Raw genomic sequence first — 23,318 nt, 5'->3', positions numbered from 1 at the left:
AGCATCGGAAGTAGAAATTACCATAGTTATCAAAACAGACTGCTGTACAGAAAAATTTATATACTTGTAATGGCTGAACTCTAACAAGCTTGGCAGAATCATATTCGGTAGCAAAAAAAAATGGTAATCCAATACCTTAGCAACAATTCAGTGAAGGAAAATATTTTTATTATTACTTAGATAAAGAATAGTCAGATCCTTATCTTGAGCATAGCAGAATTTTCAACATACCTATGTACCACCTAATTAAAGCATAGATAAACATTTTTAATTTAAAAAAAATGACTTCAGTATATCACTACCACCAGCAGTAGATGTAAAACAGTAACTCTGAAGTGCTGGGAAACAAAACTAGTCTAGGATGAAGACTGACCACATTCCGTACAGTTTTGGCACCTATCTCCGGAGCGGTACCCCTTTATCTTTAAACTAGGTGTGAAATTTTGCAGCACTACAATGTTTTATTTGAAACTGTATAAACATAGTAAAGTTATTATTTGAAGAAAAGTTAGTAACGTAGATGGATGCAAACTCTCAGTATACTAGAAAGTTTTTCATTATTATTGTTTTCAACCAAATACAGAAGGACTTCTGCCACAGGTACTGCGCGTCTCTTACATGGATGTTTGAAAGAAGCCCAACAGTATCAGTCTGCAGAGGACTGACAATTGGTCTCTCCTTACTTGTATTGCTAACACCAGAAAGGAAAGTTTCTGGTTTTGCTGGCAAGAGCTTTGCTCCGAAGATTAATGTATCATTTGCTGCTGACAATCTGCCAAACTAACCACGCTGTTCTTCACTCCAGAGAGTTCACAAATTACTACTCACCTTCCAGTCAGCATTTATCACACACACGTTCCCAAATATACTCCTCAAATGAAAAGAAAAACAAGACAGCCCTCCTCCACACACATACACACAACCTTTTGCCCTGAAATCATCATGAAGAGTAAACAACTGAAAATACTTTGCGGATGCAGACAAGCACTCTTCATCTCCTCGCATTATGGCTCAATCCTAACATCACATGGGTGCACATAAGACTCAAGAAACTTTAATTCAAACCATATATTAGAAAAATACAAGAAAAAAGCTGTGGTTCAGGTTTGGACTCTTCCCCCTTCTCCCCACCCCGTCCATTTCAATAAATTAATTACTGGACTTGCATGCACTTTGTCTCGCTGACACTTCATATGCCTGCCCAGGCTGCAAACACAGACAGCCACTCGTTTTACTGCTGGCTGTGTATGAAGAACTCACTCTTCTTTGCCGAGAGGAATCCCAGTCCTGACTCAGCCGACCTTCCTTACGTAACAACTTCGATGGCTTGAACTGTTGCTTGGACCAGGGCACCTAGAGATACCTAGGCAGTAAATTCCAACTTAGTGACACTAAGCTTACTTCTCTAACACACTAACCAAGTTCCACGATTTGACTTATTCCTACTTCTCCTAAAATTTCAAATCCAGTGTACTGCTTCTCCCGTACAGTTGCTGTGACTTCCTTTTTCTGGAGACAGACAGCACTAAGGGCTGCACATACAAACACTCCAACCACAGAGCCACAGAAAATCCCAGGTAGGAAGGGACCCACAGGTACCACTGAGTCCAACCCCTGGCTCCACACCCAAAAACCAAACCCTCTGTCAGAGAGCCCTGCCACCTCCCTGGAGAGCCTGTTCAGTGCTCGACCGCCCTCTGTGTGAAGAACCTTTTCCTGACACCCAGCCTGACACAGCTCCATGCCACTCCCTTGGGTCCCCGGTGCCCTTCCCTGCAAGCCCAGACAGTTTGCAGAACACCGCAACGGAGAATCCCAATATATACCCCAATATCCAACACCCACGTAATTCCAAAGGGAATCTATGAAAAACAACGTCACCAAACTTCCCCACAACATCGTCAAGCACTGAAACACCCAGGATCCAAGCGCAGACCTCCCAGTACCATGACTTCCAGCACAGCAACCTCAAAGCCTCCCTGGTGCACCTCCAGTGGCAGGCTGCCAAGCCCTTACTACAGCAGTCTCCTTGCTCGTCTCACAATTATTCTGTTTTCCAGTTGTTTTTTAAAATATTTTCCAAACTAGGCACTTACTCTGATTTTTAAACTGCTTCAAACACTCTGTAACTGAATCCAAGCAAAAGACTTCTGCATTAAATCTGTCACAAAACACTCTGAGAGCAGGGCTGCGAGCCTCTTAAAACATTGGGTCCATCCTACTGAACGCCAGCTATTGCGTGTGCTACACAAAAGCTTCGCTAAATTGACAGTTCCTGCAATTATTGCTGAAATATTTCATTTCTTTGCTTAAATATCCTTTCTGTGTATTTAAACAGACAAATAGAACACCTCCAAACCCATGGAAAATTAGCAAATGCTTCATAACAATATCATAAAACCAAACATGCTAATATTCTTAGTAATTAATTAATTCTTATTAACTGACAACATCCCTAAATGACGCTCCATGTCTTCCACAAAAGTATTTATCTACCTCTATGACCCAAACAAGCTACCGTGCACCTGCTGCCATTTGCTCCAAACTCCAGACTGGCATCATCAAACTCATCTTTGAATCCCCGCGTACTCCTGTAAATCCAGTCAATAAGTACAGGGCCGGGAGCAAGGGGAGCACAGAAGTGACACAACGCAAGAGCAAACACTGCAAGCTGTTAATAGACTCCAAACCATATAAAAAATTCCATCAATTCCAAATTCAGATATCAACAGAAGCCTCTGCTTTCTGCATTGGACACCAGAGGGAACAAAAGCCTCAGAAGAACATTGTGAAAAGAAGTTTACAGCATTTGCTCTAAAACTCTGGTATTCCTCAAAAGTGAATTTCCAAAATGTAGTGACATAAATATACTTATTATTTATAAGACTCATAAAAAGAAATCAAAGGCCTCTCACCTCCTCCTCTCAAGAGAAAACTCACGCAAAGAAGAAAGATGCCATAACATACATACAGATGCAAAAATTAAACCCACAACACAACTTCTTTTTCCATTACAGGGCATAACTTTCCCATTCAATCATCACTGTTTCTGCAGAAAAGCATATTCATACAGCTATTTTATGAGCAATATTCCCAATTCTTCATGATCTCTTAGAAGCATTTATTTGTAGAGGCAGATCTATCCCATCAGGTCAACTCACTCCACCCCTGCCCCAAGGAACTATGTATCACTTGTTCAACAGTTCCTGTTAAAAATTAAGAAGTGAAGAAGTAAAAAAAATAAATAAATCTGCGATCACACGTCAGAAATAAAACTATTCAACATTACAGCAACACGCAGAATAAATAACACAGGCATAAAACTAGAAGCTGGTATCTTTGATGGAGTTAAGATATTTTGATGTGGAATTCACAAAGTTACTCTAAAAATCCAAGTAACTACTGCGAGTAATAACAAGGTATACAGAAGCAGAAGATCTTTACAGCAGTCCTTTACAATTCATTTTCATAATGAAAATGTAATGCAAAACTACTTATCAAAAGCATGCATATTTAACAATTCTGAAAGAAACAAAAAGTAAGCTTTAGATAGTGAAGCTTATATTAAGTACATTTTGCATCAAGAAAATAATTATAGTACCTTTTAGTGCTCCTTTTAAGGTATGTAGAAACAAATATTTCCATACCTAGATTTAGGCCCAAAGACACAAAGTGACAGAGTACAACCCATTCCCAATTTTAAGTCAAGAGTATCTAAGGTAAGAAACAGAGTAACTGAAGTTATCACAGCTGCACCCACTTTTTTTTTTTTTTTAAATGCAACTGTAAAACACTTGGGGCATTTCCCCCTCCATGGCCAAAAGCCAAAGCCATGAACTGGAGGTAGCAAAGACTGTACCTGGGCCCTCTACCTTCATACAACCAATTTTACCCAAGGCTCCTTCCTGCAGCACACGGGCAATGAAACTGTAGCCACCTTAAACTGCTGAAACCAAACAAAAAAAGCAAAACAAACAAACAAATCAAGGCAGATGGTACAACTGCACCAACCTTACTTCATGTCAAAGGCAACTTTTTTGATGTTATCGGTTTCACTATTTGTTTCTTTAATCTTCTGAAGCCCGTGTGTAAATTGGGTTACTCTGTTCGCAACTTATTCACACGCATATTTACTCACTGGGGCCTCACCCTGAGACTGTAAGAGATGTAAATGGCACCGCGTTCCTGAAGGTACTCCCACCAGGCTCAAAATAAAGATTTACCCTTGTAAAACTGACAGACTGTACAAGTCAAGCAACAACAACGTTCTTTGGCCAGCGCCGCCCATGAGCTAACTGACACTCCGGGCATTGGAGAGGTACACCTAATCTTAGCCGTGGCACCTCTGTTACCTGCTGTAACCTGGAATCCTGGGCCGTCAGCATACACCTTGCCATCCCAAAGCAAAACTGCACGATCACAGGCTTTTACTGTGATTTCTTACAATTAATTCTAAGACCTGTTAAATTTCTGAAGCTGATATTTGCCACAAGATCTAATTTAGTTATCCCAGCAAAACACACAGAAACCTTCCCACGGTGAGCGACTCTGTGAGGACTAACAGCACTGCCACAAAACAAACTCTTCAGCACGCTCAGACACTAAAACCAAATTTTTTTTCAGCCCTCAGGGATTCCAGGTCCTCAGATTTGAGGCAAACTAATTGAGACTTGAGATGTAGTCTGTGTCACCAGGTGTATCAACACTCTAAGCATAAGCACAAACACACATTTATTAAAAACAAACAACAAAAAACCATGAGCTTTTCTATGTACCTGTATAAATGATGCTTATTTTGGATTTTTATCCCTTGCACTGCTTTCATAGAAACTGGCAGCTGTGAAAAAGAGCTAACGTATAGTTAATAACTTACACTCTGCTGCTGCCAAGCATGGCAGTCAGAAAACCCATCTGAAACCTAACCATTGTCAGGGACTTTGCATAAAATGTAACATCAAATAATAACAGATCCACAACACATGGCCATGTTGGCAACTCATAGAGAACCAAGGAAAGTTTCCTTGTGTATCTCCAGATCTATGAAAAAGCACCTGAGCCACTTGAACTCTGCCTCTGGTCACTGTAACACAACACTGGCTTTCTAGCTAAACAGCCAAACGCCAGCATGCATTTCCACCTACCTCAAAAATAAAAACAGTTAATATTTTTCCTGTATCTTCCAGTATATGTAGCATTCTGACAACTTATGTTTTTATGGAATTTTGTTTTTAAATGTCATGTTTGCCAAAAAGAGTACATTGCAAATATATGCAAGCTGTACAGAAGTCATGCAACGTTTTACAAGCTTACTACAAGCACAACTTCCAAGAAAGGAAAAGGAGTAGTGAAATCAGAGGGAAGAGGCAAAATATGTTCTCTCCTTACTACATCACAAGGATCCAAGGAAGATTTTTATTTATTTTTTTTTTAAGAAGGCTTTCCTACTCTACAATTTGGAGATCTGCCAAAACTCCATAGACAATTGGGGAACTGGCAGATCTATGACATCAGATATTCCAAGGAAGTGAAACCTGACTTAACGGAAGAGATTTTTATTAAAGAACAACAGATACTTAAATTCACTCTAACAAAAGTATTTTAAGACCATACAAAACTTTAAAAATTACTAAAAAAAAGACCTTCACATAATTATAGGCAAAAACTCCAGCAAAACATATTTCCAAGTTAATCCACGGGAAATTATTCCTGATATCCCTAAAATCCTTGACATTCTCCACCCCCCCAAAGTAGGAGAAAGGAGTTACCGAGGCATTTTTGTTGAATAAGACTTCTGTTTCCCTCAGTCCTCTCAAAAGCTCTGCTCGCTGGCACGAAACTCCCAAAGCCTGGAGAACCCTTGGTCTCAAGTTTCTGGACCTAAGCTCCCGAGCGACCCGGCCACCGATCCCCCAGCCAGCCTCACGCATCCCCCCGGCCATCGCAGCCCTCTGACGAGCGGACGGCCGGGCAACATTTCTTTACGGGCAGGTTTTCCCAAAGGCACGGAACGCCCCCCGAGGTTCCCTCTCTCACCAGCCGACAGCGGGCTGCGCACCCCCAGCTAATCCCGCAGACCCCAGGACGATGCCTGCTCACCACGACCGCTCACGTACCCGCTCGTTTGGATGCTCAGTGCAGACCTGAGCGCGCACACGAGGCCGACGGGCTTCTGCCAGCCCCGGCGGACCCCGACCCGGCCCCGGACCCCCGGCACCCCCCGGCCCCACAGGAGCCCCCGGCTCCCCCCGCCCGCCGGTTGAGCAACTACCGTGTGGCAAGGCGCCGCAGCCCAGAGCTGCCCCCTTCCTGCCGAGCTCGCCGGGGCGGGGAGGGACCGAAAGGCGCCGGGGGAGCCCCGCGGAGAGCTCGGCCGCCCCTCAGCCCCCACCGGCCCGGCCCGGCCCGGCCCAGCCCCGCCGCCGGTACCGGCCCCGCCGCCTCCGCGGGCACTGGGAGGGGGGCGGTTACCATGGCGACAGCTTCGCCCTCGCCCCCCCGGCCCGCCCCCCGGCGCCGAGCGGCCAACCAGCACGCGGCTTTCAATATCGAGCCGCCGGCGGCAGCCAATCAGGAGGCGCGTCCCTCCCCGCGCGGCGCGGCCCGGGTCCATTTTGCCCCGAGGGCCGGGGCCGGGCCGCAGCCGCCGCTCGGGCAGCACCGGGCGGCCCCGGGAGGCCGGGGCTCAGGGGCAGCGGGGGGGGCAGGAAGGGCCCAGGTCCTGCTGCTGCCGGCCGGCCCCCCGTCCCGTCCCGTCGCAACGCTCCTGCTGCCCTGAGGGAAAGTAGGGCAAGGCTCGTCCTCGGCTGCGTCCAGAGAAAGCGCGGCCAGGTTCCGCGTGCCTGCCCCAGAGCCCCGCAGCCGCGCCGGGTTCTGGCAGCGCCGCGCGTTTCTCTCTGTCCCGCTTCCAGGCATTGCAGTTTTGAAAACGGGCGCATTTAGTTCCTCGCCAGCTTCACCTACCGAGCGTCAAGGCGCTGAAAGTTCATTAAATGGGGATTAGGAACACCCAGGGGTGGGTGGCTGGCTGTTTCAAACCCGCCCCAGCACGGATTGGCTGGAGATCTATGGGCAGGACAAAGCCCGTTTATTTTCGGAAACTCACTTTTTTTTTTTTTTTTATGGTGAGCATGCACTACAATATCTACACAAATCTCGGCAGAAGTTAATGAGAAACCTTTCCTACCGTGTGCCAGCGGCCTTCGCAGCCTGTATGTTGCCTGTATCAGTCAGTGGCTCCCCTTCGTGCTTTCAGCCAGTTCTTTGGAGGCTGCTCAGCACTACAGGCACTGTTTCCGAATATCATGCTGCTTCTTCATACCGCAGCAGTGTGGTAACTTCACTTAACTTCCCTTCTTCCTGGAAAAGAAAAAGCCAACGGATTTAAAATGAAAGGGACTGGTTTATCAGGCAAGAGTACAGATCACACCGAGACAGTATCTTCTCGATGGATCATGTCCTATATAATCAAGTTCAGTTCAGCACGTGGAGCTACTGATCTCTTTTGTGTAAAGTGTATATTGCTACTGAAATGTATTTCTGAAAGATAAGGTATTCATGAAATCCAGTATCACAAAAAGTCCCAGATATGCAACTTTTCAAGCCAGTCTAATTCTTGTGCTTTTTACATTACATATTCCAGATAGTCTTGGCCTAGATATTCAAACCTTGGCTGCTGGTTGGCCTTCATGATGACAAATGGTTTTGTGTCTGACTATTCTTGGAAAGGCTGGACAACATCTTTTAGAAAAGAGCTATTCACTCAAGATTTTGCAACGTGACATTGTTGTTCTACAGGCTCTGGTACAGTCTTTGTAAAGTGTAAATCAGCTATGATGCGAGTGACTTACTGGATTAACCACAGGGCTACAATCCAGAAACTTTAAAACGTTTACTGCGCTGCCATCTTTTCAAGTGAACACCGATGCCTTGAAGTACCTGTCACGCAGAAAGCCACGAGCACTTAAACATTGTCTTGTATAGACACCTTTCGCTACATCTACAGATAGATTTCAGTGAAATCCACTCAGAGTTTTTCTGTAGGTTTGTGATCCACACTTAAAATCTCTTTTTTGAATTCTCTTTTTTGCTTTAATGCCTCACTATTTAATGGTGGGAGTGAAGAGATCTCAATCAGAAGTTATCTACGTACTTCATATCACAGTCGAGCAACTTGCACGACATTCATGTTCTTGGCAGACATGGAGTTGATATGCACAATGCGTGCAATATGGGTAAGGAACTTCTCTGAAGCATCTTAAGTAAACATTATTTTTTTTACCCTAGATGTCAGTGAAAAAAAAATGAGGTTTTAAGTATAATTTTAATTTTCAATTTCCTTATTTTTAGATTCTCTCCCCACCCCCTTCACAAAACAAGTGCTCTATTATTCTACCCCCCCAGGCTATTGTTACACATGTTCTCAGTATAACAAAAGGTTTTTGTCTAAAAAGACTGTATCTGAGTCATGTCTTTGCATGTGAAACAGCTGTACACCTAGGGCACATTCTTGGTCACTTGAAAGTGTATCATTTTTAGCATTCTGGGCTTACATTATTTTAGCCCTGTGTAACTGCAACGATCAGGAAAAGGAACTAACACCCAAGTTGTCTGCACATCTGCAGACATCACAGAACCGCCGCAGCAGACCTTGGCAGAGGAGAAAGAAAATGCGAGTGGAAATGCAGCGTGAAGGATATTTGGCCGAAAGCAGAAAAAACTAGTCTGAAGAAAAAAACAAATAAATCAGCTTAGAAAATCTAAAGGACAATGATCCAAAACAGCCAGGAGATGCTCAGAAATCATTTATAACAAAATTTTAATGCTGATGGCAACTTGCTAGCGTCCTATATTTGCTCCTTTTAAGTCTTCATCTGTACTAGAACAAATATCCTCCAACACCTAAGGTCGTTACCATGTGGGGGAAAGAAATTTCAGTGCCAAACAAGAAAGATTAAGAAGTGCTAATAAGTGACCAAATCATTCTAGTGTGACAGTTTTGTGCCTTGTATTTAGAAAAAAACAAATCACGGGAATCAGGTTTAACTAGCAAAGTTTATATTCAATCTCCTAGAAAGAAAATATTAAAGACATTCCTAAGGAATTTGGTATGTTTACTAAGTCTACCCACGGCTGAATGCATGAGGTCAAAGTCCTGCAATACCATCTAACACTGCCACAGCTTATAAGCGACATGATACAGGAGGGTATGGTGTGAGGCTCAGCTGATAAATAAAACTGGTCGGCTGGACTGGACCTTCCCAGCCCCTGCAGATGTTGGACCAACCTAGGGGATCAAAGCCGCCCTCTCCCACCAGGGCCTCTCGGGGCACGCTGTTACAGCACTAATGGCGGCGAAGACCCGATGACCCTCACCTAGCTCCAACTGGAAAGCATAACGCTCCCTCCGAAGGTGTTCTGCGCAGCTCCGCTCCTGTAAGAAGCTGCTCTTTGTTCTGTACGCTGACTGCAACCAAGGGGGAGGCAACAGCAAATAATGGACTGAGTGACACTCAGTACCAGACTGCAAATGCAAATGTCAGACAAACGGATGCTGAATTTGGCCAATGAAGCTACAGCCTGCAGCGAGAACGAGCAGCTTTTAACACCGCTTTGCTAAACCGTTATTTGGTACGTGCAAAATGCAGTGGGAAAGTTCTGAGGACTTGTAGCATACGTAGAGGTGCCAGAGGGGCAAGCTGTTATCTAAAGCAGGACCTCAAAGAGCACTGACACCCAGATACTTGTCATCCCTGCACTTCACTGTTCTGCCGTCTTTACTGAATTCAGCGTGAGGCCTTTCATTTTAAAACTGTGAGCCTAACTTAAATGACCTAAAGCCGCTTGAAACAGAGGGCCTCTTCCTTAACCTCCCTGACCTCTGCTGACCACTGTAACACGCCAGCAGTACGAGCACATCAGCTGATACATCCGTCAGGGCAGACAGAGCCCTGCTGTGAGCGAGTGGGCTGAGCTCCTTCCCCTTTTCCCCTCTGATGCAAGCTGCAGGAGCTGGCACGCCAGGGTGGGTCCGAGCCGGAGAGAGGCCTCGGACCACCAAAGCTCCCCTGCTTGCTCACAGAGCACGGCTGCTTCTCTCAGGCTCCCAAAACCCAGACCACGGACTGGGCGAGTTGGAAAGGAGAGTCCCTCTGTACGGAGGCTGCAGGTGTGCCAGTAAGAGCTGGGAGCGAGCCCTCTCTCCCTGTTCTGTAGATCCACACCAGGAAGGTGCACCACAGTATTGCTTCGGATCACAGAGAAGCCATGACTAGAAGTACTCGGGCAGGCACTCTTCAATGGTGGCATTTTTGATCATTTATGCCAATTCTGTGCCAACTGTGTTGTAATAAAGCAGCATTTTTGATACAACTTACCTGTAGAGGAACTCCTTGAAAGCACATAGTTGTCGCTCAATCTGTGCTATAGCATTTGTCTACGTGGTTGCTTATGTTCTGCACCTGCTCATGGCAAACACGTTTCTAGGTATGGCCTCACTTTATAGGACGGGTTGCTCATCGGGCATGTGGACACGCATGTTGCCTCAGACAGTGAAGATCAAAAGAAGTTGCTCAGAGTTAACAAGACTATGAGCTTTGCAAAGAGCAAGCGCATCCTGAAGTGGCAGGGTGACCTCGCTGCTATAGATATAACATATAATAGATATATGTTCTTTATATATAAATAATATCTGAATATTTCTACATACTACTTAGTTCTTCCAGTTTCCTAACACGGATTTTGCAAAAACAGTTCCATTCATCAACACAAAATAACATTTCATCAAAAGCACGGCACACAGGCAGATCTCCCGCTAGCTACTGTCTCACCTGCCCACTTTGCGGGGCTGAGCTCATACCCTATTATTAACATTTCTTTGTCATAAAAAGAAGCGCTGGATTGTTAGGATTGCCACTTTTTAGATGAGACGCTGAGTTCCCTTGTGTTATTTCTGCTGACTTTTCTAATCAAATATAAAGATCCCATGACACATTTTGACAAAAAGTAGGGCACAGCCAGCTTATTTATTCCTTTACTAAAAATAGGCTTCAATGTCCAGCAGGTTTTAATGTGTTACATAGCACTTTAAGTGTAATAGCTGCCACGCTTGCCTTGGTACACATATATTACCAGTTATGTTTATCTTTGCAATGTGCTAATTATGAAAATCAAGCATCAGGTTTCACAATTAGCTTAGTAGTTCCATTTTGCTAAAATTCTTACTAGGATTAGACTGTCCAGCAATTGAAAAGGCAATAAAATAGGTTCTTATCCTTACAGGAGGAGCTTGTGACACCCTTCCAAGCACCACACGGCGTGTCTTACATCCCTTGGGTTAATGGTATATTACTGTTCTCAGCCACAGGCAAGGACTAGGGAAGAAATGAATTACGAGAACTGGAACAGAAACGGCTTAAAGAAACCCACCTCTCCCCCACCTTCCTTACATATTTATTTTCTGGATGGCCTTTCTGTTAATGCTGTTTTGAGAACAGAAGAGATGTCACGACTGACAGTGAAAGAGTAACGAATACTACTGTGCATCACACTTTTTAATGACTGTGGCTCTGGAATGTGCTAAGGTAGACTTGTTTCTGAATCTGGCGTTCCAGAAGACTTTGAACTCATGTTTTGTCAAGTCTGCTTAGAGATCATTGTCCAGTCACTTACGTCAATGCTGTAAATCAGGGTTAGCAAAACTTCATTTTGTGTAGAACTGCCATAGGAGAGAACAGAGTCTTTAGCCCTTGTTTTTAACCTTTTAAAGCCCCTAGCCTTTAACCTACACCAACGTGGTTACCCTGTGAGTCAAATACATTTACTGACCTGCAGCACACAGCGAACACCACTTCTGAATTTGGTCACGTGCCATTTGTGATTCATGAAAGACCTGCTCAGAAACAAGTCTTTCTTTATCTCCCACAAGCTATATGTCACGTATAAACCAAAGAAAGAGATAAAAGCAAATGCGTTTTATTACTGCTCCCAGCACAGACACTGCATTAACATTTCACTAGCCCACAGAAAACATGATCACTTCAACCCCATTGACGGTTACACACTACTAGTAAGCTAGTATAAGTATATGTATCTGTACCTACATACTAGAGCAGACTAAAAAAAACTATGTGAAATTTCAACATCAATAAACACAAGAAAAATAACATATTACATGCAACATCATTCCTCTTAAAATACCTATTTTTAGCTATAAATGGACTATAATTTTGAAACCCTATTTAAAATGTCAGATTTGAGCTTCCTCACACTTACGAATAGGTTAAGATTTTAATAGTACTTATGAGTTTCTATTTTTAAAAGGACTGTCAAAATACATGTAACTAGCAGTTAGGCATTCAAATGGAATTTATGGATTTCTTACTAAGAATGTCTTAAGTGCCTATAAACCTCTCATACTAATTTACGAGCATCTATTCATATCAATGTTTCTTTTGCTATAAAACTCTTTTTCAACGCTAAGATGGTGCAAATAGAGTCACTAAGACGTAGTGAAATCAGTGAGAACCAAGAACATGCAACTCTGGTGGAACAAACTGAAGCACTTTCATCTCATGGATTTATAAATTTAACTCATCACCATCACAAGCCTTGAGTTCTACCCTCAGAAAAAAAAAAACAGCGTCTGATGCATTTCAGAACAGTGTTATTAATCCACAAAGTGTTATTAATGGGCGCTGCACAAACAGTGCTGCAGAGATTCTGGGAATACTCCCAAAATGCCATGACATAGTTTGAAACAATTCCCCCAGTAAGTTTTGTTGCTGGAAAGTGCAGTCAGCCTGAACCAGGAAGACTCATGTTATTTCTAGGAATTACAGTTTAGACAGTTTCTTTGAGCTACATACACATCATCTTCCTTTTTAGTCCTAAATAGTCAATGTTACCGAACCTGGCTAGATGCCATAAGAAAAAAAGTATCATTGCAGCATTGAAAGCATATCATCGTTACTTTTAAAACTAACAAATTCAGCCTCGCCTTACTACTTCACAGCTCCATGCTTTGTGCTCAGTCTCTTTCCAACACTGTTTCCAGGTATTGATTAACCAAATCCGAGTATGTGCCTCTTTCACCCACTCAGTCTGGCAATATATCACAAGTGTGAAAGCTTCATTTCTATGAATCGTACCCCAGCAGATTAAACTACTGTGCAAATGATGCCAATTCTCTATTTATCATAGCGCTGTCAGTGAAACAAATCACACAGCAGGTGAATCATGACATTACTGTCAGTTTGGATGCCAAATAAACACAGAGGCAAGCCGGGAGGTGCCAGCTTAACTTCACGCTCCCCAGTCAGTTTCTCCTTCCCATCTCCTTCTCCTGTATCACGGTGACATTGCTAATATGAGCAGATGAACTGTTTTGCCCTTTTCTCAAGGCACAGTGCATTTGGCTGCAGTTCAGGAAGTCCTTCAGACACATCAGAAGACCGAAGCACACACTGAAGCAGCTTGCCCAGGAGAGTGCTTGCTGCTTAAGCCTCTGAGAGGGAAAGTGGGGTTTCATTTCCAGTGTGAAAACCACATCCATTTAAGTAGCTCCACCACTTACTGTGTAGCTCTCCTGCTTGGAAGGGGCTCACTGAGGGTTTCTGTTGAAGTTCTGCTGTACAACAAAGCAAGATATCACTGCCCAGGGCCAGGCTAGCCTTCTGGGTATGGCTGGGTCACCTTTGCAAGAGAACACATTCCAGCAGTTTATAAAAATGTGTCTGAAGAGGTTTTTTTGTTATTATTATTCCCGGAACGTCTCTCATTGCCAAAAAAACGTAGTTATGCTCAGAAAAATATTCCATGGGGAGCAAACATTCTTCGGCAAAGCCATTCCTCCCTGCTCCACCCCAGATAGCGTTACACAAGTGAATAATGCATGTCAAGGTATTAAGCACCATGTAAACATTTCCAGTAAATGTTCCTGCTGCAGGCCCCGGCTTAACTGCTATTGCTTTCCTCTGTGGCAGTGGAAAAAAATAACTTCCTCCATTCTTCTGCACCTAAAGCTTAGTATTAATGAAGCATTTCCTCCTACCAGTCACTGACTGGAGGCTTCTTCCTTCCCTATCTCCCAATATAGATCTTAAAAGTCTTACCAAACGAAGCTTTACTCAGGAAAGGATCTCTCTGATGGCCTCACAGCCTCTGCAACGAAGTAACTCAATGTCCCAGAACGCTGCAGTTATGGTAGTACATTTAAGGACAAAAAGGCAAATTCCTGTCAGCAGCATGCTGGGTTCTTCTCCTCTTCTCATACCACTGAGGATGTTTTACATGAACCTCTGGCTTCCCATCACAAATTGTCCAGTGATTATCCCCCCCCGGCTCTGAGCCTATGTATTTTCACGTATTTTCTTCTCAGGGAGTGAGAGCACAGTGTTGGGAAGCCACGGCCCTTTTCAGACTGGTAGAGGAAATCCCCTTGGAATTCAGTACTGCTTCAGGCATGCACATGTTTGCACAGCGTGTACCAGTAATTCCTCTTCCTTCGCTGTCTCTGACACTCCACAACAGGGGCAAATGTGGTTCTGAGCAAAGCAGCCAAAAGGGGACATGCTTCCAAGGGAGGAACGTAAAAACGCTAAAATATCACTCAGATGAAGATAGGCTTTTGGATCACTCCAGTGAGACTGAAATCCATTAGTCCCAAAGGAGAACTGCCCAAGAAAATTTCTGGGATTTTCCACTGGAATTTGTACGTTCCCAAAGGATTTGCTGTAGGAGACCGACCTAGGGTCAAGTATCTGAGGAACTCCCAGCAAACAACACCAAATTCCACTCTCAAAAGCACTTGGGCAAAAACCTCACCTTCATACCCCACAGCCCCATTCAAAGTCATGCATTTTCTATAACATTTTCCAAGTATAAATTATTTCTTTTAATGTCTGCTAGCAGCACAGGGCCGGCTGACAGTTGCAGGGTGAGCCGCGCTGTTCTTTGCACAACTGAATCGTTTTGCCGGCAATCCTGGGGCCTGACCGAGGCCACAGCACCAGCAGCACTGAGCATTACTTAGAACCAAGGGTCCCACTGATCCTGCAACATCTTTTTTTAATACACAAAGCCATCTGAAAACAAAAGAGCTCAATAGGTCTTCAGAGTTGAAAGTATGACAAACTAGCACAGTGTTTTAACAGGTTTTTGATAGCCTTTCATAAGCAACAGCACACACGCGGTTTTCTGGCATAGCAAAACACAAGAACATCCAAAGATAGGATATTAATAACCTGTTTTGATGTTTACTGATCATTTGGCTCCAATCAAACTTTTTGGAAGACTGCAATGAGCTCCCCCAGGCTTCATTATGCAGTTGCAAGAAGACTGTTCCCAGAGACAAACGGCAAGTAGTAAGAAATGTACTCCTGTTTGGGCAATAAATGGAAAGCAGAAATACCAGAAAGCAACCTCCTCTAACCCCTCTCTGTCCCCATGCTTACATCAGCAGCCTTTTTGCCTGGTCTCCCAGACGTGGATGAGAAGCAATGAGCTTGCAGCACTGCCTAGCACAGCCCCAGAGCCAAGGCTGCCAGCTCTCAGAAGCCTTCCACCCTCTGCACAGTAACTGCAGCACCGATAGCAGTGACTGTTCAAAGAAAATAGAAGCACATGGAAACAGAAATCGTGGCCGTCGGGGCAGAATCGGGTCACAATAACACGAGAACTGCTGCGCACATCTCAGTAACTGATACGGGGCTAGTCTTTGTGTACGGGCCAATTAGGACGGGCACAAAGCAAAACCCATGCCAGAGCGAGCCGGTCCTGCTCAGAAAACCAGCAACGAGTTAATGATTGCTATCACAGCTACCACAGGAATGCCAGAGCTCAGTAAGAAGGGTTTTGCAGAAGGGTTTTTGAATGCTGAGCTCCTCACTGCTTTTAGCTCCCCCATAGACGTACCACCACTGGAAAGGCCAAACCAGCTGCAAAGGTCTCTGGAGAAAGTTTTGGCTCTCCACTGCTGCCTTCCTAAGAATCAGTAACTCACTGCATTTATAAATCCCGAAAGAGGTGAAATAACTTCTTTTGGTGTAAAAAGGATAAAACTTCTGATTTCTAGACTTCAAAGTACATTACTGCCAGGGCTAGGCAGACTTTAAGAAGGACCAGTGGCTTCTAGGCTTTTCGAGAAATTATTTTCAACTAAAAGAAGTTCATTTTTCAGCCAGGGTACTGAGGGCACCAAAGTTAGGTATAAGCTCTCTGTGCAGAGGAACAAGATGCCAGCACAAGTGCATTCACACTCACCTTCCCCCCCCAACCCCAAGCCACCCACCAAAAGCGTGTTCCCCTCCTCTTGCCCACAGGAACAGGGGACGACCTGCAGGCCCCCGCGCTTTCCAGCCCCCCACCCCTGCTCCCCCCAACTTCACGGCAACCTGGCCCCACGTACAAGAAAGGACAGACGCCACCCTGACATACCCCAGCATCCTCTTGCCGTAAAGCAGTGTCTGGCAGCACAGCAGCAGCCCCCAGCCCTCTCTGCACGAGCTCGGTGCAGCCGGGAGCAGGCTCCTTATCTGGCACGTGACGGAGATTACATTAGGCCAAGACTGGGTGGTGACAGCCCATACCCACTCGGCATATGGCAGTGTTTACATACCTGCCTACCCAGAGCTCTGTACCCTTACTACGCAGAGTTTCGAGCAGAGGACTTTGGCGAGCCTGTTTCAGCTGCAGGGATCCACATCCCAGCCCACAGCACGCTGCTAACGCGGAGCAGCAATGCCGTGCCGGTAGGAGAGAGCACGCTGCCTTTAACTACTCCATGCAACTCTGACGGCATTTCTCATGGCACCATAAGGCCGGTACAAACGCAGAGCTGTTTGAACTGAAACATCACACACATTGTGTGTCATTAAACTATTAAACTATATTTAAAAGTTTTTCTGACAAAGACAACTTCCAGTTAGGGCCAATCAGTTACAGTGCGGACTCAGGGGGTATTTCACGACAGCAAAAAGCATCAAGTATCAGCTCGATGTTAAAAACACCATCTTTGCTCCCCAGCACTGTTAACAACAGACAGACCCAGTACCTACAACAGCCACAATACAGAAAAAGAAATCTTCTCCACATTGTAAGGAAAAAAAAATCTGTTTGTGAAACAATACCTGTACACAAAAAGTGCATCCTGTGCCAATTTCTTCAAATAACATACTCAAAACAACCTCTTAAAACACTCTAAGTTAAATTATTAGAGGAAAGCACTAATGTTAACTTAAAAATGCATATTTAACCTCTAAACCTTGACTGTAATGCAAAATACTCCTGTGAGAAAAAGACTTGAATAAAGTATTAGAGAAACATGTGCTCTCATCTCTTCTAATCTATTCGCATCTCAAATTATCATTTTTCACAGGTATGCGTGAGCTTAAAAAGAAATACACATACAGTAGCAAAATGAGGCCCTGTTAGAGGACGCCGGGTTTTCTGACAAAAATGTGCCATGACACCTTGTGTCTTAATCATTTTATACAAACCTAAGAATTGTCAGTGCTCAGATAAATTATCATTTACCATAAACTTATCTTGCAAAACTGAGCTTGGTTTTCTTCTGTTGTTTTCTCCCCTTCCCCCTTGCCAACAGCTCAGGGAATAGGCATGCAGCTCTGCAGTGGGTTGGCCATATGAACTCTATTAAAAAACTGATTATTTCAAGTTGTTACAGATCAGATGATAACTTCCCTCAAAAGGAAATGAAAAGTATGAATAGACTCTAATTAGTATCTAATAAAGAAGTGGGACTGTTGCACTGTGTAAACACAATTAGAATAGTAAAGGAGGGAAACTCAAACAACGATGCTTTGTGTTTCTCATTACAACCAGTGATAACTCCTCCAGGGGCCTGCCCCTTCCAGCCCTGTAAACATGCAGAAGACTGTAATAGAGTAATATTATTTCTCCACACCCTGATAAAATATACCTGAAAGGCGTTTCTGGAGCATAGTTTAAAAGGACAACCTGGTTTTCCATTCTGCACATATTCCCTGAAACAAAACAGTTTGGAATAAACCCTTCTGGGTGAGCTCCGAAAAAATCACCCCTCCAGTAAGGTAACTCTTAGAATAACCTCCAAGCGTATGTATTCAGAGAGTATGTGCAAATCGTACTGCACGTGGGTGCACCTGTGACATTACCTGCAGACTATCACAAACCTTAGCTATCCTGACGTCGTTTCTCCCAGTCTTTGCAGTAAACATGAGTTCTTCTCTTCCACCTGCGTCTTGTATCAAAGCACCAAGAAACTGCCGCAGCTGATACACAACTGGTTCACTCAGCAGCAAACAAGTGACCTGCATATTAGCAAGTAATAGCACACAAATGCATTAGCATTAGATGTAAGGCTACTAGAGTCATGAGACTAGGAACAAATGCCTGTGTAACAAATTTATTGCCAGTTCAAGTTCTTTAACAGATAATGAGACACCTAGTATCCTAACTAGCAATCTGCCTTTTTAATGCACAGAAGAACAATTTGCCTCCCATTGCAGGTCTGTATAGATTTATTCCACATACCCACACACGTAACCTCACACGTGAGCAATCCTGCGGAGCTGAACCATCTTTGCAAACCAATACGTGCTCAGCACATGCCAGGTTCTGTACATTTTGCCCTTTCCAATTCATCCCATCTGTTTATACCCTTTCCATCTAGTTGACCACAATTTTCCAAGGTTTCAAATTCACCCTTTTCCTTTCAGTTTTTCCTATCTGATGTACATTGTAATGATATTAAGACTTTTTTTTTTCTTTAAAGAAATAGCTTAACTCAATTTCTTTCCACAGCGTTTGTCCAAACTGGCTGGCTGAGCGTGACCTTTTCTAAGGTATTTGGCAGAAGCCTGTCATTTGTCAAGCTATTTTTCCAGTTTTGGTCAGTGTTACTTTTAAAACTGGTATCAAATGATTCTTGTTACATCCGATCAAAAAACACTTTCTAGCTGAGCTGACATCCTTTAGTCCAAACCCATTAACACTGCAGGAGGCAAACGAAGTAGTACATGGTGGAAAAAACACACAGAAGTCTGGTTTGTGGCCAAAATTCCACCTAGACAGAGCAGTAGGCGGAGGACTACTAGGTCTCTTGAGCAGTATTTCCCAAATCTTGTTAGGAATGATTTTCTTTCCTGAGCGGAAGGTAGACACAAAGCAACAATGCTAAATGTGGGCTTGATGAGATCTGCTGAAGATGCAAAGGGACACCACCTCATTCTGCTGCCCTGACATCTCCCATAAGCCTTGTGGCCCTAGCACATGCAGAGCAAGTTGCTTATTTCTTACAGCTTTTATTAAACACCAACTGGCGTGTTGGTTCTGGATGCTAGGGTGGAATCAGGAGACCAGCTCAAATATCTTCTTATTGTTGCTGCTAAATCCTTACTATTTTATAAGATTGAGTATGACAGGTCAGAGAGAAGAACAAAAGACTTTTATTCATGAAAAACCCTACCAGCCTTCAAAGCAAGTCATATGAGAGATATATGAATACATATTTTTATATCTTGTGCTTAAATTAGAAACAAGATTGAAAATTTTAATGTCCCTCACAAACTCATTCCATTCTCTCCACATTTTCCTGCTCATTTAAAATGACAAACTGCGTCCTTAATTTGTCCTTCCTCTTACCCCTTCTTGTCCTTTGACTCTCCGCTCTTCCCCTTCCTACCATTTCTTGACTTCACATTTACCTACAACCACAAGCTGGATTCAGAGTTGCAATACGCCAAGTTCTGGCATTTGGGGAATCTGGCAATTTCCAGCTAGGAAAAGACCTTCCGTTTCTTGATTCCCCCAAGCAAGCCATAAAGAACAAGCACAAGAGAAAAATATCAACGCCACCTAAGACTGCTAAAAATCATGCTGTTACCTATCCCAACTGTTCCCAGTTTAAAGCAGAACGATCAGAGTACGCTGACAGAAGCCTGTAACAGGTGCACCTTCAGCAGTCTGGGATTAGTTTTACCATTGAGTTCTGGGAAATACCCAGAAGCCATAACTACACGACTGTGCTAGAAATCCCGAGAGGCTGGGCTGCCTTCTCAGGATGCACCTGAAATCACCAGCCGTGCTGCAGGCTCTGGCTCAGTTACTTCATCTCCGCCAGCCCGCCTCGGCCTCAATGCAATGGTAGTAACAGTGTGTTCACTCCTGGGGCTTACACTCGCTTGTACTTGAAAGGTAAAGAACATAAGACTGCCCCAAGTGTGCCCCTGCTACTTTAGCAGGGTTTCACAAACCTGTAGAACTGTGGAGAGAGAAAGAACTTGTGGCCGCCAGTCCCAGCACGGGCTGCTCCGCCACCGAGCGTGGCCTGTGAGGACAGGCTTCGCTGCGAAGCTTGGGCTTGCAAAGGCAGACACCACATGGAAAGAGACTTCTTTCTGGTTCGTGGGTCACAACAATGTGCTTCAGAACACAAGCCTAGCACATGTCCCCTGTGCTTCAGCTTGCAGGTGTCTCCTCTGCCTGGTTTGGCCCTTACAGGGTGCGTCCTCGGCCTGCTAAGGAAGGCGGACGCAGCCCCTCGCCAGCCCCTCCAGCTGCCTCAGGCAGTGCTGCAGCAGGGCCGTCATCTTCCAGCTCGCGGCTATGAGGACAAGGGGCGCACGTGTACCCAAATAGCAACATTCAACCAAATGGAACCACGCAGAAGACACAAATAATCCAGCGCTAGCCCAACAAACGGAGCACGAGGCCAGGCTCTAGCTCTCTGAGCAAGCTATATTCAAATGAACTCCATGTCAAGGTAAGATATACGTCAATTTAATGCAGTAGACACAACTGAGAAAAAATTGTCTGAGGTAAAATTCACTAGGTAAAAGCCATTTCCTCTGACTTTTTTTTAACCAGACCAGAATAAGATATCTGTGTGAGGCAAAAGTGCTGGCCAATTCAACCAGCTGAACAGGGTGGAGAGGGGGGAAGAAAACAAGTAAAAATTGTCTGCACACAAACGCTTAAGGCCATCAAAACTAGGCACCTATGTTAGAAACCACATTTGCTCACTTGCAGAATTTAAGTGTCGAAGTCACCCAGGACAATTCAGTAAAACACAGAGAGCAGCTTTTGTGACTTTGAAAGAAGAAATAATGAGAACAAGAGGCAAACTTCTAACTAGATGAAACACCCTGGCTACAAGGACAACAGCCTCTAAAGGAGGCAAAGGAACTCAAAGCAGCTACTCAAACTAACAGCCATATAAATGAACTGAATTTAAACCAGGCAGTTAGGTACCTCTGAATGCTACCAACTGCTTTATTGGTAGATATAAACAAGTTTACAGCCTCGGAAGACTGCAATCTCCCTTGCCATACAGGAAAGGAAAATCGTTTCTTTTAGAGGAACTTGGAGTTGCTCAACAAAATTAATCTAACACAGGAAAACCCTGCCAACACAGGTGCAACTATAATACACTGCCTGTGCAGCTGGGGAACATGAAAATGGGATTTCCGTGTTCCCATCTCACTCACCAAAGACAGAGCACAAATAATGTAAGTAACACATGCAGCTGAAGAATCTGTAAAAAACATGCAAGTAGAAAACTTGACAGGACTGCAGAAGTCACAAAGGTCAATCATAAGAAAGTTTGCTAATGTATTAATTAAGGTTTGAGCCCTTCTGAGGAAGCTGCCTTCACTGACAGCTTAGCTGCAGGGCAAGGAAGAATCATCTGGATCTGTATTTCAGAAAACAAAGTTGAGAGGACATTTTGCAGACTTTTGACGCAAGCTGTATTCCTGAAGGATAAATGTAATGTGTACTGATAACACTGGCTTCTCTGCAATCTCTGTGTTCTCCGTAACTGGTATTTTAAAATACAGATTACATACACACTGTTACTAGCTGCAACCACACATAACAGAAGGGACATACAACAAACGGCAGAATAGACTCTTTGCTATCAAAACACTACTTGGGTTAGAAGTCAAGACAAGAAGCAGACATTCCTTTTTACTATTAACTCATCTGCAGCATTTTAATCAGAGATGCATGTGGAAAAAAGGGACATGGGCAGCTATTTGCATTGGTTCCCATTTCTGTGTTTCTAACTGGAAGCAAAAAGACTGCAGAACATGTGAAGATGACGTGCGTCATCACTGCTTGTCGGCTATGCCCTGTACTCTGCTCTGGGTGCTGAGGCAATACGTTCAGCTTAGGAGAAACAGTATTTTTCATGACAGCTTATCTCAAGTTCCACAAATCTGTCTGCATCAAAAGGACAACAGAGGGTACATTTTATGGGAAATAAAAGAAGTGCCTACACTGAGAAAAACTAGCCCAACTGGCAGCACCACAACTTTGTTTAGACTATGGAAAGCTCAGTAAGCCACTGATAAAGACGTAAGGGTCGCACTGCAAGGGTGTGATACAGAAAGGTATGCTTTCCTCAGAAGAGCAGCGCTCCTGTTGTAAAACAACCTGAGTATTTCTAACCCTATCAAGTGACCCTCTCACATCTCTTGCCCACACACGAGTGAGTAACTAAATCAACTGACTGATGAACTTCCTGTAACTACAGATACAGCATCACCCCACCCGCCCACTACGGGAAAAGATATTTACTATTAATGAAAAACAACACTGGCTACTGGCAATGTGGCTAGAAGAGAAAAGTGGAAGAGAAAGGATGAGAGGTTTGAAGGAGCTGTAGAGTATCAAGAGTCCCGCAAACCTGGGAGCCTTGGGGGGGGGAAGACACTTCTTTTTCTCCTTTCCTACAGATACACGAGTAGCTCTCTAGACTATCAGCAGGCTAACTTTTCACACATACCTTCCAGTCAATATAACAGATGGGCATTCACATTCTTATGCTACTTTCTCATGAATTTGTGTTTTATTGCTCCATTTTCAGAAGCCATTGAGCCCATGGGATGCTTTAGTAGTCAATATAATACGGTACTACACAGCAAACACATGCTTGGAAACGACCTGGAAACACATAATGGAGACAGTAAAATGAGTAAGACTAAATAGCCTTTCATTTCAACCTGGATAGGAGTTCCAGCAAGAAAATAAAATGTACTCTCAAAACAAAAAAAGCCCATCAAAACCACAAAAGCAATATTATGTTGGAGCTGTGAGTAACCTGACAAAGGAAGTTGTAGGTAGATTAGAAGTGCAGGTCGGTCTAAACATCAGTTGCATTCTCAGGCTGGCCTCTGATTCAGGCTGCTACCCTCAATATTGAAAGTTAATACTTACGAACAATGGAAAACAACTGTCCTCCTGGCCATATTGGTGAGGTTTAATTAAAGCAGATGATGACAATCACCCTGTGATTTAACAGACACATTCTTCCTCTTAGG

General features: G+C 43.9%; 1 protein-coding gene across 7 annotated transcripts in view; it reads right to left on the bottom strand.

Annotated features, from left to right (window-relative positions):
• PIK3CB (phosphatidylinositol-4,5-bisphosphate 3-kinase catalytic subunit beta) overlaps window positions 1-23,318 on the bottom strand; it is a 129,142-nt gene that overhangs the window by 70,194 nt on the left and 35,630 nt on the right. For 4 of the 7 annotated variants that reach the window (XM_048062998.2, XM_048062997.2, XM_048062996.2 and 1 more), the window contains one exon: window positions 7,184-7,356. The gene's annotated coding sequence lies outside the window, so the exon portion shown is untranslated. Of the gene's footprint in view, window positions 1-6,268; window positions 6,423-7,183; window positions 7,357-9,372; window positions 9,395-18,167; window positions 18,306-23,318 lie in introns of those variants that run through there. The other 3 variants (XM_013188100.3, XM_067002521.1, XM_067002522.1) reach the window with 3 other exon arrangements.

This window comes from Anser cygnoides, chromosome 9 (assembly GCF_040182565.1).
Source record: "Anser cygnoides isolate HZ-2024a breed goose chromosome 9, Taihu_goose_T2T_genome, whole genome shotgun sequence".
Classification (NCBI taxonomy): Eukaryota; Metazoa; Chordata; class Aves; order Anseriformes; family Anatidae; genus Anser; species Anser cygnoides.
This window is presented reverse-complemented; position numbering and strand designations above follow the sequence as displayed.